The sequence below is a fragment of the Lissotriton vulgaris genome, chromosome 9 (genome assembly GCF_964263255.1).
Source record: "Lissotriton vulgaris chromosome 9, aLisVul1.2, whole genome shotgun sequence".
NCBI classification, from domain to species: Eukaryota; Metazoa; Chordata; class Amphibia; order Caudata; family Salamandridae; genus Lissotriton; species Lissotriton vulgaris.
The window spans coordinates 200,946,621-200,964,187 of NC_141697.1; positions in this window are offsets into that span (position 1 = coordinate 200,946,621).

The following is a 17,567-nucleotide window of genomic DNA, read 5'->3' on the forward strand; positions in this document are numbered from 1 at the left end:
AAATCACGAAAATGAGCATTTTCACTCAAATAAGACAATGTCAAGCATTTTTATGTATATGGGATCAAATGATGGTAATAAGGAGGAATCAGATTATGAATTTGTGGCTTGCTATCTGTTGTTACATGCTTTACTGTTTTTTGAAGGCCAGGTTTGGGATCTACCATCCTAGATGGGGAGAGTAAAACTCTGCAGCTGGAATATCACAGGTCTTAATGATAGAAAAAAAAGGGCGCAATTATATAAATTACTACGACAAGATCTTGTTGATATTCTATGCTTACAGGAGACCCATATTACAGAATGTGATAAAGAATTGCTGAAGATCCTGGGGTACAATGTGATCGTAGCTACCTCTCAAACATCCAAAATACGGGGGTCGCTATTTTAGCAAAACCTGTAATCGGTGATCCTAGACGCAGACTGGCCGACAAACATGGCAGATGGGCTATAGTTCAATTAAAATCAGTTCTTACTATTTGCACAATATATGGATCAAATCTGGATGATCTCCTAGTGTTTAGTGATCTAGAAAAAGAGTTGGACTCTTGGCCTGGTCCCCTTATCCTTTGTGGAGATTTTAACATTGCTTTAGAGACCTTTATAGATAACCAATTACCTCGGAAGTATAAAGGACATAAGCCTAATGTATATAGGGCCTTACGCCAATTGATTGATAGCCACAATCTACTTGATGTCTGGGACTTGATGAAAAAAAACGATTCCGGATTTACGTATTTCTCATACCCACACAACAAATATGTCCGAATTGACTATATTATGACATCTTTAGCGGACTTGGATCTGTTGGATATAATTAAGTCTCCAAAAACGATTTCTGATCACAACGCACTTACCCTTATTTTTGATTTGTCCAGTTTTGTAAGACCTAAGCCCCATTGGTCCTTTGATAGAAAGCTTCTTGTTAGCTCGGAATATATAACCCATATAACATTTTGGGCTCAGAGGTTCTTCGACTGCAATCAATATAGTGCACCCAGATTGATTGTCTGGGACTGTTTTAAAGCAGCATTAAGGGGTGAAACTATATCATTTGTGGCCAAGTGTAAAAAGATAGAGGATAACATTAACCTGAAGCTTAAGCTGGAATTATCTAATCTTGAGGCTTATCATGCCACCCAGATCCATCAAGGAGATTCATCCTCTGACACTCTTCAAAAAATATTAGTGTTGAAGACTGAAATTAATAGCTCCTTAATCCGGAAAGCTGCTGAAACATATCAAGCAAATAAAAGTAGCATATATGAATCCGGAGAAAATGTAGGCAGGCAATTAGCCCTCCGAACGCGCCAAAAACAATCTTATAATAAGATAAAGCTGATTGAGTATGAGGGCCAGCAATACACCTCCCCACTGGATATTGTAGGGGTTTTCCGGAAGTATTATCAAAAGCTATACCAAAGTGAAGATCTACATTCCGGTAGAGATATAAAAACTTTCCTTAACAACTGGATGTCAGACCTAGACCCCAATCTCCTGATTGAGGAATCAGTCAAAGAAGATCTTGAAAGAGAAATCTCAATCACGGAGCTGGAGCTTGCACTTTCTGATCTCGCAAACGGTAAAGCCACAGGTCCTGATAAAATCCCTTTTGACCTTTATAAGGTTCTGGGTAAACAAATACTCCCCTATTTACTGGATCTGTTTCTAGGGGTTCAGTATCATGCAACACTGCCTGAGTCCTGGAAACACACCAATATAGCGATTTTCTCTAAAAAAGGCAAGCCACCCCAGCTTCCATCCTCATACAGGCCCATATCTCTTATAAACTCCGACTCAAAACTATACGCCAAGGTCCTAGCTAATCGGCTGAGTGGGGTTGTCGAGCGTCTTGTCTCCCCGTGGCAGCATGGCTTTATTCCCGGGAAGGGTACCACGGATCATACCCGGAGAGTCATTACCCTATTTGACATCATGGGTGCCACGGGCGGTGAGATGTCGATGATCCTTCTCAATGCAGAGAAGGCATTTGACCGTGTCTCTTGGCAATTTTTGTGGAACATCCTGGAACTTAATAACTTTGGGCACAAGTTCATCAAAGCCATAAAGGCCTTATATGTTGATCCAAAGGGAAAACTTTTCATCTGTGGTTCTGAGTCGGAGTTTATTGAGATACAAAGAGGTACGAGGCAGGGTTGCCCCTGCTCCCCAATATTATTTGACCTTTATATCAATTCCCTAATCTTAAAGTTGCTTTCTTCACCCATTATTCAACCTGTTAAGGTGGGTCCGTTTTCAACAAAAATTTGGGCGTATGCCGATGATGTGGCTGTTTTAACTACTAATCCTGCTGATGCAATCCAGGAAATTGAGTTAGCCACCCAGACCTTTGGCTCCTACTCAGGTTATTCCCTTAACAGGGACAAAACAATGGTCCTGTGTACAAATAACACTATATTTGAGAGTCCCTATAAAGTGAAACAGGTTACTTGTTTAGGTGTTTGCATGTCCTCTGATGTGAATGAAATCAACCATCTTAATTATACTCCCTTGATTAATAAAATAAAAGATGACCTTTAGAGAGTGGATAATTTACATCTTTCTATAATCGGAAGGGCCAATTATCTAAAAATGACTGTCTTCCCAAGGATACTTTACTTGTTTCGAGCAATTTCGCTATTGGCTGGAGGTAGTTTTATTAAGATCCTTGACTCCTCCATGTCTAAGTTCATCTGGAGCTTTGGAAAGATCATCATTTGACCAGGTCAGTCAACATCTAGTGGGAACAGATTCCGTTCTTCCAACTACCGTCTGCCAACTAGCTGAATTCCCATTACTTGATGAAGACCTGCTTAACTCCCTTATGCTGAAAGTCACAGCCGGCTCCCCATTAGATCCTGCTCCCCCACGACATCTTTTGAAAATCGCGGACACCATTAGACCAGTAATTTTAAACATCGCAAATATGTCAATCACCACAGGAAGAGTTCCAGAAATCTGGAAATGTGCAAAAGTTAAGGCTCTGCTAAAAAAAAACAACCTCGACCCCGGTAAAATGTCTAATTAGCGCCCCATCTCACTCCTTCCTTGGGTGGCTAAGCTGCTTGAGAAACATATTAACACCAGTCTTATGTTTTATCTGCAAGCAAACCACCTGCTCCATGATTCTCAAGCTGGTTTTCGCCCAAAATTGGGGACAGAAGCGGCACTACTGACAGTCACAGAATTAGCCTGCAGGCACATGGATCAAGGCGGCACCACAGCAATTATGCTGTTAGACTTAAGTGCCGCCTTTGATACCGTGAATAGCAACATCCTTCTCTCCCGATTAAAACAACTCGGAGTGACGGGAAGTGCCATCTTATGGCTACAATCTTTTTTGGAAAACCGAACTTTCCAGGTGGTGGAGGGGGACATTCATTCCAAAACTTGGCCTCTTAATCAAGGTGTGCCTCAGGGCTCCTCCCTGAGCCCCACGCTTTTTAACGTTTATATGCAACCATTGGTGGAGGTCGTTCACCCTTTTGGTTTTGAAATTGTGACCTACGCTGTTGACACTCAGCTTGTGCTGGCTTTCAATCAGCCAGGTCACACCCCATCGAACCTGAACAGTTGCCTAGTAGCAGTCACAGAATGGATGGCCTCTTCCCATTTAAAACTTAATGGGGACAAAACTGAATTGATGTTCCTGGGGAACACAGCTGACCCCAGTTCCACTCTACATTGGCCACTCTGTATGGGCCCCCCTCCAGAACCAAAAAAGCAAATTAAAAGCTTGGGCATATGGCTGGATAATACTCTTACTTTCAACCAGCAAGCCACAATACTCTCCGCCACCTGCTTTGGGCTGATGCGTATGCTGCGGAAAATTCTACCTCTTCTCCCTTTTCAGGCCCGCAGGATAATGGTCCAGGCCATCATCCTGTCCCGTCTCGATTATGGGAATGCCCTATTTCTGGGTGCACCGATCAGCACACTCAAAAAGCTGCAAGTCACCCAGAACGCAGCAGCACGTCTACTGTTAGGCCTGCCCTGTAGGCACTCGGGCACCGCTGCCCTGAGAAATTTACACTTGTTGCCCATCCAAGCCAGAGTAAAATTTAAGGCGATGTGCATAATGCATAAGGCCATGTGGAAAAATGCCCCCGCAATGATCTGTTCCTTAGCCACTCCTTACTATACTCAAAGATCATTGCGTTCAAGCACGGCCTTTTTGGCAACAACACGCAAAATCAAACGGGCCAGGTGGGGCAGACGCTCCTTCTCCCTGAATGCGGCTGTGACTTGGAACACTTTACCTTCCACGCTCCGGAATGAGTCCAATCTTTTAAAATTTCGAAAAACCCTTAAACTTTTCTTTTTTCCAAATAAATCAGCAGTCTTCCAGAAGTAAGCAACTACAGTGCTTCGAGGCCTTCGGGTAGTAATGCCCTCTACAAAACCCACTTTCATTTCATTTCATTTCAAGTGCCTTACCACTCCTGACTCTACCTCAAGATAGGGGGGGGGGGGTTAGCTATTCCTAGCCTAACTCTATATCTATGGGCAACACTTATTCAACATATGGGTCCTCTCCTAAATTGTAAAGCAGCCACCTCAACTACTATGGCATTTTATATCCCTTCCATTTATGAGTTGCGTCTTGGAGACAAATGCCAAGGGCTATTTTTAAGGCAGGTTGAACCATCATATTATAAAAAAAATTAAGTTAAAGCTAGTTACCGATGCGTGGAAGGTTTGGAAATCTGTATCTAAACAACTAGCTATTCCAAAATTTACAAAATACACCCCTTTATGGCGTAGCTCGATTCCCGGCCTGCCTTGATGATAGTACCTCTCGGAGGTGGGAAATTCTAGGCATTAACACAGTTGCAGATTTTTTTGGCCAAGAAACTTCTTCCTCCTTTGAGTGGCTGCAGCAGAAGTATACTATTCCAGCTACTGATTTTATCAAATACTTTCAGGTGCTTACAAGTATTCGCAACTGTATCCCCAGAATCAAATTAGATAGTCTTCATTTTTTTTCAATCATTAGGAAAAGCTCCATTAGCATTGGCAGCCTATATCAGATGCTGATCGAAAATGTTGTGGATGACTTAGAGCGGGTTGAGCAAGCTTGGGCTGCAAGGTTAGGTAATCCAAATATCAACATTGATCTTTCCCTGGCCCTCTCATCAAAATTGTTCATCGCCTCTAATCTTAAAGCCCAATACTATAGAGTCATATACAACCTTTATCATACACCTGCAAAGTTGTTCTCTTGGTGTTTACGGGCCGATGGCAACTGCCCAAGATGTAGACAACCTCAAGCAAATCTAATTTTTTATGTTCGCTGAATGCCCCAAATTGGACTTATTAAAGGTAATGATTATGGGATTTTGGGCCCAGGTATTTGGACGGAATGTACGAGACTCAGTAACCCTTTATTTGATTGGTCATGACGATTCCCTTGGTCATAGTATTGAGGAACAAAGGACCATTTTCTTAGGTACCGCAATCTTCCGTATTATTCTTGCTGCCCGATGGAAGGACCCTGAGCCACCTACATTTCAGATGTGGCTTAGTCGATTTTTGGCCACCTATAAACAGGAGATCTCAATTTATGGTACTAGAGGCAAAAAAGTTAGGCTTCTTGGAGGCCAGATCTGGGCTCCAATCTCTGGTTGGTGTTCTAACATGAGGCCTCCTGCTCTCCTTGTCCCGATTTGATTTGATTGGTCTACTTTTGTGTAATTTATTTAACATACTATATATTTAGCTGTGTTTTCTTTTTTTTTTCTTTTTCTTTGTATTTTATGTTATTTCTTTCTAGGTTCTACAATTATGAATATGCTTGCCATTTCTTTTTGATGTCCTATTATGACTGTAGTATTTTTTGTACATTTAATGAATTTGTATTATTGAATCCTTTGATTGAATTTTGCTCAATAAAAAAAAAAAACAATTTATATCTTAAAAATAATTTTAAGGTTTTGTTAGAAATTTAAGTTAGAAATTGCTGCTTTTTATGTAGGTGTGGACGTTTTTTAAATCAATTCAATTCAATTAAAAAAAAATTCATTTCGGTTAGTTTTAACATAAAAATACATGAGCAATTTTAAAACAATTAATTAGTGATTATATATGCTAAAATACATCGTCTAAAATTCAGAGGGGAGAAGACAATAAGTTAAGACTATAAAACTTTAAATAAGTTTCAAAAGTTTAAAAATTTAAGATAGCGTTTGATGATCCACTTAATTTCCGAGTCTCTACAAATAAATACATATGTGCCATTTTTAAGTAAGCAGTTTCCTTCTAATAGTCCACATAGAAAACAAAAACTTGGTTACAGCAAACACTATTACTGGGATTGTGTCAGACTTCAAAATCCCGAAGAAGACTAGATAATTCCTGATGCCCAGGTTGTTATTACACAGCTGAATTATCCACTTTTTCCGTATGAGTGAGTAGGCTAGACAAAAGAGGGTGACATGGAGAATTGTTTCATCCTCTGTTGAACAACCAGGGCATAGGTGTACGGGGCCCCCCGTCCTCCTATCAGTAACAGAGTAGAGGGGCAATGTTCCAAATCTTAACTGTAAGTACAGCTTCTTCGCTAGAGTAGGTTGAATTACATCTATTACTTGTTCAAAGCTGTAGAGTGACTTATAATTCAGGAAGGCGCCAGTCAAGCTCGTAGCTGTAACTGAGCAGAATGTCTTCCTGATATTAAAGTCCCTTATGATGTTGGACAGAGTTTTCTTGGAAATAGCTGAGCAGGACTCCTCAGGCTTTGACTATAAGTTTTTGTGTCCGATCAGAGCGAGGGGCTGCCTTACAAAACACAGCCACGGAATGCTTCCTACTCCTGGGGAAGCCAGCACCACCTTTAATTCCTCCTTGTAACTTTCCAGCTCAGGGGTGCTCCACAGCCTCCTCCAGTAAAGTAGTGGGCGTGAGGCAATGGCATCAGCTATGGGGCTAATATTCAAATCCAGCCTGAGTGGAACAAGTGGGGTATTTCTGGGCAGTGTTAAGATTTGCCTGATAAAGTTATTTTCTGTGGTGGTTAACTTAGTAGAAGGGACGTGCCCCCAAAGTCCGGCCCCATAAAGGGAAGATGACCTTGCTTGAACTTTAAAGATTTCAAGTGGGGCACTAATAATTTTATAAGCACAGTTTTTTTTGGACTTTTAAAATCCCCCCAGTTGTCTGAATTAGTTTTAAATTGGCCTTGGACATTTGTGCACCCCAGCCCATTTATCGTTTAAAGTTAAGCCTAAGTAATCAAAGGTTGGGACTCTTTCTAGTGGTCTACCTTCCATCATAGGATGGGGACAGTTAGTAGTGTTGGCGTTAAATACCATATACTTAATCTTAACGATGTTGACTACCAGGTTTCTTTGGTTACAGAATTTAGTGAACTTGTTTAATACCCTCTGCATACCCATAGGGGATTTTGAAAGCAGCAAGGTATCATCCGCAAACATTAATGCGGGAAATCTCTGAGAGGCCAATTTCGGGGAGTCAATGTCCTTAATGGATAGTAGATCTTCTATAAACCCGTTGAGGAAGAGGGAGAAGAGGGTTGGGGCAAGCACACAGCCCTGCCTGACCCCCTTCTCTACCGGAGAGGGCCCAGTAGGTTGACCATACTTTCCAAAACATACTCTGGCAAATGTGCCATCGTGGAGAAGTTTAAATTGGTAGCAAAGATATGGTGGTACCCCCATGGATAGTAGGATGGACCAAAGTTGGTTTTGATCCACCATATCAAATGCTGACTTCAAGTCCACAAATGTTAAGTATAGACTTCCCCGGTCCAGAACAACGTGCTTCCAGTACAGAACCTGGAGCCGAAATAGTTGGTCTGTTGTGGACGTTTTGGCCCTAAACCCTGCCTGGAGGGGGGGTCAAAATGTTGTTATCATTGACCCAGTTCAATAAACGTTGTAAGAGTAGCCTTGCATAGATTTTCGGACTTACATCCATAAGCCTGATTGGCCTATAATTTGATGGTTCAAGCGGAGAACCCTTCTTGTAAATGGGTATTATCTCCGCCCCAACCAAGTGCCAGGGAGGGGTAGGCCCTGCAAAATTGCATTGTATAGTAGTAATGGATAAAGGGCCCAAACTACCGGTTCCTCTTTAAAGAGGTCGCCTGGAATTCTATCTAACCCAGGCGCTTTGTTGGGTTGCAGGCTATGCACTGCGGTATGGACCTCATCCAAGGTAAAGGGCGGTGTAGACCAATTAGGATCCATGAACAGCAAGGTAAAGGGGCTACACTTTTTAAAGTTGGGGGGATAGAGTAGAGCTCTTTAAAATGTAGAGACCAGGACTCTTCAGGAATATTTGGATCAATCAAGGTCCTGCCTTCTGGTTTCCCGGTATGAACGAGATTCCAAAAGGTCCGTGTATCTTTGGCCTCGAGTGCAGATCTGATGGCGAGCCATCGTTCTTCTTCCCACTCTGTTTTTGCATTAAAAATCATTAGCTTGTAGGCGCGCCTAGCTTCAGACACTGCGACCGGCGTGCCTTGTTTCAGTGCCCTAAGCAGTGCGTGCTTCAAGTCTCTACAACCTTTATTAAACCATGGGTGTTTGGTAGCCTGAATCTTGGGTTTAATAGGCACTGTTTTATAAAAGGAGTTCACCAATAATGCGGTAAGTTCCTCATGGAGTTCTAATAGGCGCCTTTGTGCACTGTTTCCAGGAGTGAGAGCCATAATAGAATTCCCCTTTCTCAAATACAATTTGCCCATATATTCAAGTTGGCCAATCGGATTCTCCTCCCACCTTGGATTATTCTAAGGTCGCTGGTTTCATAAGTTTCATTATCCTCAGAGGTCAGATTAAAATTCATCTCAATTGACAGGGGGTTCTGGTCACTTTCCATGTGACTAAGGACGTGGAAGTTGAGGATCTTAGACCAAAGGGGCGTGCTGATCATAAAATAATCGATTACATAAGTGCGCCCCTTCCCACTATAGGTGTAGGTGCCCAGGGCTATCCCCCTGTAGTCGCCCATTACATGCTCTTATGGAAAAAGAATAAGTGATGGAAGTTAACTGGAGTACCAGGGCTGACCATTGTTTTACTGGATATGTGTTCGGGTAAGGGATTGACCATATTTTATCCTCTTCTGTTGAGATCCGGGGAACTCCAGTAAGTGGTTCATAATGACAATTGAAGTCACCTCCGATCATCAACGCAACGTATCCCGGGACAGAGTAAAGAAGAGTGATCAAAGAGTCTAAAGTCTGGGAGGTGCCTCCCTGTCCTGTTGGCCTTGAGCAGATATTAATAAGTGCCAGTTTAGGTGTTTTGGTATGCGAGAGTAGAATGCATATCAGATCGGGGCTATTGGTGTCTAATCTTTTCAAGTTGAACCCTAAGTGAGCACCTACCCAGATACATAGTCCCCCCGATGGTCTACCTCTAGGTCACTTCAAAGCTGGTTCCATATAAGTGACATAGCCCAGTCTATGTTTTGGATTAGAGGCCCATGTTTCCTGGAATAAACAAATTCCGTGGATGTCTACAAAGGCGCACCAATCAGGAATATCTAGATTGGCGGCAAGACCTGCTATGTTCCAGGATAACATTTTTAAGGTTGTATTTTGATGAGAAGTTTTAGAAGGCGGGTTGGCACTGTTAGCCAGGTTTTTCAAGCCGCCAGGTACCTTCTTAAGTCCTTGTTTTACTTGAATAAAATGTGGGAGCGACTTTGGGCAGATGGTACAGTGTTAGGTGTAGTTGTGCAGGCTATTGATGGGATTACTACTGTTCCTCTCAACGACGTTTCCCTAACAAATGGGAGTACTTTGCTGGATTGTGACGGATCAATAAGGCCTTCGGCTCCTTCTGTCCTACTCTCCCATAAACTGCTGGAGATAGCTGGCTAGTGGGTTGGCGTAACCTCCTTTATAAGTCCACCCCGTTTCCTAGGGCTAAATTATTCAGGACTGGGCTTTGGTGTTCATCCCGTCAGTCACAGTCCCCCAATCCTGACAGGGCGACAAATCTATTGAACAACATGATGTTCCCCAGTGGGCATGGGTTCTGTACTTCATCGAATGGAATTGTTTCTCTTGGAATGGAGTGCCGGGGACCATAAAAATAGGACAGGGGCAGTGTGAGAATACCGGGCAACAAATCGTTTTGGGGCCAGTTACAAATAAATTCAACACACCTCCAGTCCCTAAAATGTATTATAGCACAGTCCCCCACCATAGATTTAGAGCTCCTCCCAATCCAGTTCACTCTTCTGGCAAACAACATTTCTGCTCGTATATGTGTTGGCAGTGCTCGCTTCTCATTGAGCCAGAAGGTGCACTTATTTTTAAGATCTGTATAGGACTCCCTTTTCCCCTGGGCCAATGGGGGGACCCCAGCCAAAACTCCCACGTAGGGCGGTGATTCAGGTGGAAGGTTAATAGTTGGCAGGGTAACAACACTGTGGACTTGGGACGTCACAGGCAATTTTTTTTGTGTAGCTGCAGGCCTACTGGCAGCTACTTGGTCTGGTCTATCCCTTAAAGCTGTGTTTTCGCCTCCTGACAAATTAGAGGTCTGAGTATTATCAGTGGGCAAGGTGGGCGTTTTTTGAGTGGAGGCAGTAGAACTGTTTGTTACTACAACATCATTGGAATCGGCTGGCGTTTGTCCTGGGATTTTTGCCTGCCTGCGAGTTGAGTCGCAGTTCCTCGTTCCCACCTGCTTTTGAACTGATGAGAGCTAGAGTTCGAGACAGACCAGTCTATTCTCGATTGAGTCCAATTGTGCGGAAATTGGGTTACATAGTTTTTTAAAGGTGCTTTCCAATTTTTTCCAAAACGATGGGCCCAGGTCAGGTTGTACATCTCCTCCCACGGTAGAATTATGCCTACTTTGACCCTCTGTAGGATTTAGTGTTAAATGTGCGGGGCTGGGAGGAAGTCGAGCAACCGGATCTTTGTTGGGTACATCCGTTTTGCCAGTTTTAGCTTGGCGAGGCCTGTTTTAGCATGTGAGGCCGAGCAAGTTTTGATATTGGGAGAAGGGATTCTCTTTGCAGTATTGTGAGCGTCCGTCCCGTTGGGGGAATTCGGACTGATTCGATAGTGACAACAAACTGTAGCAGGGGGCTACTCTCCACAACTCCCGAGGGAGGCAGTGTGTCCTGGGACTCGACCGATGATAAGTTGGTGATCTGACCCTCGCTAGGCTTCCCAATGAAGATCGCTTATCAAATGGGGTTTCTAAGGATAGTCTCTGCTCAGTGAGTTCGATATCCTTAGCTAGTGCTGATGTTACCCTGACCAGAAAATTGTCCAGGGTGCCCATTAGTGACCCTCCGGTAGACTTCCTGACATTCACTCCATCGGATAGTGCGGTTGACAAGTTTGCTTTATGAAACCAGTCTCTTATACTCCTTTGTGACAGGATTATGCACAGACGAGCAATAAAGGATTGTACTAACCTTAATGTGCTGTAGCTGATGTAAGGGGGGTGGCCCGTCCCCTCCTTGACCGGTCTTGACCGGGCTTAAACGGACCCGCCCTTGGCCCGGGCTTCGCCCGGCTCGTCCCACATTGCTCGTCGCTCCTGTTAAATGCGCCTCCTGGGGCGATGTTGCGATGTCAGTTACGCCGCGCCGCTGGGGCTGCTGGAAAGTGTAGTCCCAGCGCGACTGCGGCAGCTTCTGTGGCATTTTGAACCTGCAGCAGTAAAACAAGAGGTGTCCCCACTCCTTCCTTGCTGCCCAAATTGACTCTTTGCAGTGGCGGCAAACTCAAAGAACTCCCCCGCTCCACCGAGGGCTGCTCCCGTTAATTCCGCCCCCTGGCACGATATTGCAGCGTCAGTTACACCGAGCCGGTGGGGCTGCTGGGAAGTGTAGTCCCAGCGCGTCTGCGGCGGCTTCTGTGGCGTTTTGAACCTGCGGCAGTAAAACAAGAGGTGTCCCCGCTCCTTCCTTGCTTCCCAAATTGACTCTTGGCAGTGGAGGGCAAACTCAAAGAACTCCCACGTTTTTTAATGTATGGATTTCGCAATGGTTAATAAGTATTAGTGTTTGGGTAGAGCCTTACTTTGAATTGTAAATGCTCATACATTATTTTAGTTTGTTTTGTTAATTTGGGTCATAGTTGTGTTATAGATTGCTCTAATTTTAGTTGTTGGTAGCTTTGTTCTCTTTAGATCGATTCTAGTAATTTATGTAGGGTGGGTTGGGTTCTTCCCATTGTGGCTTGCAAGGCATTATGCAATTGTTCCACTGCGTTATTAGTTTTTGCTTCCTGGTATAGTGTACATTTGTACACATTCTACCATGGATTCTATGTCCAGATCTAAGTAGTCTTCCAACCTAGGTATCCGCAAAATAATCTAGTAGGGTACTTTGTTTGGTAATCGGGGCTTTCAATTATTAAATTGTAGTATTGAACAACTTCTGTTATTTGTACAGTGCAATTAATTTTTTTACTTCATACGCAACGTTTGTGTTAGTTGCATATTCTACACTAAGGGTCAATTTTGTAGGTATCTCCATATGCTTTGATTGAAATGGTAATAGCAACCTTGTATTATTGAGTGAGGGTCATTTTTCAGGATAACTTGTATCGTTGACCTTTTGAAGACTATGGTATTTTTTGTGGGTAGTAGTTATGAGTTTCTTGCTGTATTTTTGTTACTAGTTCTACCTATGTAGTCTTTGTTTGTTAGGTAATAGTGCATAAATGAAAGGGGTGTTGCAATTGTGGTATGGTCCATGGATTCTGTATAATTGGAAAAATAGTTTGGGGCATATTTTAAATGTACTATCCATGTTTCACACTTTTGAAGTTTTTGTAGGTGTGTGGGAGTTGAAAATAATAAAATTATTTTGTAATTTCTGTTCGTTATCATAAAGAAGGAATTGTCCTCCATTATGAGCATTAGAGTAAGTTCAGGTGTTATTTCAACTTCACTGAATGATTTGGGGGCAGGTTGGGTGTGAGTAGTAGATTTTTTAGTTCTAGCAATTATTCTTTTTAAACTTGTGATGGTGGGAAATTATCCAGCTACATGTCCAGGAACTCAGGGTAGGATGTCCTTTAGTATTTTTGTTGTGGGTTTCTGAGAGCTAGTGCTAGCTTCTTTCAGAGTTTCTAAAACAGAGGGTATTTGTCCTAAAAGGGATCTCTCCACTGAGAAGATTTGATGAGACACAACTTGTACATTTTCAGCTGTTTTTTTGTGCGTATTTAGACCCAAGGTTATTTTGTGGTATTATTCTTTTTGAGATATCCCATATAGCATAGTAAAGGTTTTCCTTTTTGCGATTTTATGGATTTTGCACCTTCAGTCATTTTGTTAGTTGAACTGTCATAAGAAATGTATTTGGAAAATGTTAAATATGTTATAAAATTGTATTAAAAATAGTAAAAGCTTAAATCATACGTACATGCTGGGTTTTGTAGATTGTGTGATGTTTTCTGGTGCTCTTTGAATACAGTTCTTGTTTTTTTCTGTTCAAGAAAAAAAGTATTTTTAATGTGTTTGTTTGGCAGTATTGTTTTTATTTTGGGGAGTGAATAGATAGTGAGATTTTTAGGTTGGGACTTTTAGTTATTCGGTTAGTATTTTTTAAATATATACTTACTTTGTTTGGAAGAGTTTCTTGACTGTTGTTTGTAGTTATTTGAGTGTAATTTGGATATTCTGTAGAGGAGAAATAATTTATAACAACATTATGTTATTTGTTTAGTTTGTTTTGGTTTAGTATAATTTTCTTGAATTACATTATTTAAAAAAAACATATTTTACTTACCTTGTGAAGTTGAATTGGATGTGGCAGTGTGATGTTTTTTATATTTTGTGTACATTTAGTTATATGTTAGTATGTATTTTGTAAAGTTATAATGTAGTAAATTAATTTATATTTTTTGGTAATTTCTTTCTACAAATCATTTATTTGATGATGTTAGTTTTGTGAAGTATTTTGTAGTGGTGTTTTATTTTGATATTGAAATTATTTTTATTTATGTAATTATGTTTTGTGTTTGTACTATTGTTTATATTATTAATGTTATGTTTTGTTTTATTTTTATCTTTTTTGAGGAGTCGATATTTGTGTGTTTATGATAATATTTTGGTCCAAATTTTTGGTTCAGATATTTTTGTTTGTTTTGTATGTTTATTTAACCCCTTTGCTGCGGCGGCTATTCCGCCACAGCGCTAAAGGGGCGGGGCGGGCGCTTGGCGGCCGCATGCTGGTGACGGAGCCGCTCCGTCACCAGCCGCGGTTGAGCTATGCTGGTGACGGAGCGGTTCCGTCATGACCCGCCCCGCTCATTAGAACGCCCGCGCAGGCGCGAAATCAGCGCCGCGCAGGCGCGGCGGCCGGGCCATGGCGGAACCGCTCCGTCATCAGCACAGCTCAACTGTAGCTGATGACGGAGCGGTTCCGTCATCAGCATGGAAGGGGTTAATGGTTATGATATTATTGATATGATATTTCTGTTTTCGATATTAGATTTATCTGTGTTTTTTCAGATGATAATTTTTTTTGAAATTTGTGTATTTTATTGAATAAATATAGGATGTCAATATTTTTGTGGTCCATATCATTGTGTTGATAATTTTGTTGGTCGAAATTAGGAGTGCTGATATTATGTCAATGATCCTACTCCTCAGAGGTTTGAAGGGGAGGAACTTCCTTGGTCCTGGGGTAGTACCCTCCTAGTCCTGGGGTCAATCAGAGACAGAGTCATAAGTACAGGGAACAATCAGGGGTTTCCTCCTTACAATTGCCCATGGTGTCAGCCTCCAGTCCCAGTGTTCCTTGGAAAAGCACATCTAAGGAGAGAGCTCTCCCCCACACAAGACTTTTGAGGGGAGGCAGGAGGTGCCAAAATGTATGTACCTCTGGCCTATCCTGAGGTGCCACATCACCTCTCCCTCCTTGTTTCAACTTTCCTGCACAGCTTTCTGGGATACTTCAAGATTGCTTCACCATGGAGTCACTTGCCAAATGTGCTCTAGGGGGATTAGCTCCATCTCTCACTTAAATCACTGCCAGGGCCTACACCCAACAGATCTTCAAATGTGCATGGTCACTTCTGTGCCAGACTACCTAGGCACAGTCCATGGGCAGTGCACAACAGAACCCACCCATGTGAAGTCCTTACACCGGTGCACATGTGTGTGCACACGTGATCACATGTAACAAAGCATGTGCCCCTTACCCTGGCTGGATTGCAACATCTTTATCTGAAAAGGCGGACTTGCGATAACCATATGGCTGAGATACCCGCCACCCCCTCTCAACACAATCCCCAAGGATGGGACTCCGGAAACGGTTCTGAACTTTTGGAAGACGGGAGGGAGTGACCCTCCCGGCCGTATTTATTAAAATATGAAACAAAATTAAAACATTAAAATAACAGTTTCATATTAATGTACAATTTCATTTCCACATTGCGATGTTTGGCTAACCTTAACATATTCTCTAATACAAAGGTTCTCCTAGCCGAACTAACATCCTACAAAACATTTAACTTGAAATTGTACATCCTAACGTTTACGGGCCAACGGCAAGGTCGTAACCGGTGTCAAGATCCCTAAACCAGACATATCCCCCTCACTTGTGAGGGGCGACCGCACAGAGGTGTACCTCAAGTGCATTTACCAATTTCCCTTGACTTGACGGGGGCCCCAATAAACTCGACACCATTTAAAGGTCGTCCGAGGACTCGTGTGAGGTATCTAGAAGGTAGCGTAGACCCCCTCCCAAACCCCACACAACTTACCACATCTGCCATCGCAGATGTCCTGGCCCCGGGAAATTCCCCAGGAGGGGGCTGTAGCCCCTCCTACCCAGGAAGGGGCCTTGACCGCCTTTCCTTTTCTTTCGGCGGCCCATCCTTAGAAGGGACCGCCTCCCCGTTGAGGGGCCAATGGCCACCTCCGTTGAGCGCTCCCATCCGTAATGGGTGACGCCCACCCATAGGGATCTTCCAATTACTGCTCACCTCTCATGACCTTACCGCCCGACCAAAATAAATACGACAATTCTAACTAAATTACTAAATGACTAAATTACTAAAAGACAGTAACAATTACCACTTATTAAAAGGCATGATTACTGATCAACACTAGTGCATCATTACTTTATTTGCAAAACATACTACAATTTGACCATTCTTTATTGTATATTCAAAGTTATCACGACAATCATCACAACCTGCAAAAAATTAGCGTTACCACATCAAACTTTATTCAAAACCACTTGCTGTCCTCAGGGGCTGGTGGGTGGGTCAAAATTGGCTCTTCGTTCCGTCTCGAGCTCACGTGCAGCGAGGAGGTGCAGCTTTAGAGCACAGGAACAAGAGGATGCTTTCTTGGCTTGTTGCTCCTTTTATCCGTCTTCAGGGCGGGCGTAAACCCGACCCTGCCTACCCCAAAGGGCGTGGCCGGCGGCGTCAGTGTCTAGGCCAGCCCACTCCAGGGCGGGAAAAGAGCGCGCCCCGGCTACGCCGCTTCGGGCATACCAGCCGAGACTCGCCTCCCGCCCAAGATGGCTTCCCGGGGGGATCGTGGTACTCCGCCATACGTTCGGGGGGACCGAATGGTCGCCCCTTTCCATATGGCTGAGATACCCGCCACCCCCTCTCAACACAATCCCCAAGGATGGGACACCGGAAACGGTTCTGAACTTTTGGAAGATGGGAGGGAGTGACCCTCCCGGCCGTATTTATTAAAATATGAAACAAAATTAAAACATTAAAATAACAGTTTCATATTAATGTACAATTTCATTTCCACATTGCGATGTTTGGCTAACCTTAACATATTCTCTAATACAAAGGTTCTCCTAGCCGAACTAACATCCTACAAAACATTTAACTTGAAATTGTACATCCTAACGTTTACGGGCCAACGGCAAGGTCGTAACCGGTGTCAAGATCCCTAAACCAGACATATCCCCCTCACTTGTGAGGGGCGACCGCACAGAGGTGTACCTCAAGTGCATTTACCAATTTCCCTTGACTTGACGGGGGCCCCAATAAACTCGACGCCATTTAAAGGTCGTCCGAGGACTCGTGTGAGGTATCTAGAAGGTAGCGTAGACCCCCTCCCAAACCCCACACAACTTACCACATCTGCCGTCGCAGATGTCCTGGCCCCGGGAAATTCCCCAGGAGGGGGTTGTAGCCCCTCCTACCCAGGAAGGGGCCTTGACCGCCTTTCCTTTTCTTTCGGCGGCCCATCCTTAGAAGGGACCGCCTCCCCGTTGAGGGGCCAATGGCCACCTCCCTTGAGCGCTCCCATCCGTAATGGGTGACGCCCACCCATAGGGATCTTCCAATTACTGCTCACCGATCATGACCTTACCGCCACAGGCCGGATAGTTGACCGGCTATCCGGACCCCCCACAACACTCCTGCCGAAAGGTCATGTAATAACGTTTTTAACCAAGCTATCCTGTCTCCTATGAGTAACTCGTTCCCCATCCGAGACAAATGAACACCATCCCCCAAATACATACTGTCCCCTTTAATACAACCATGCGAAATAGAATGCAGTGTACTTGAACGGAACAGTCTACTCACTTTATTATTAATTTTCCTTACTGAATGATTCAGAGCAGAGACTGAAAGA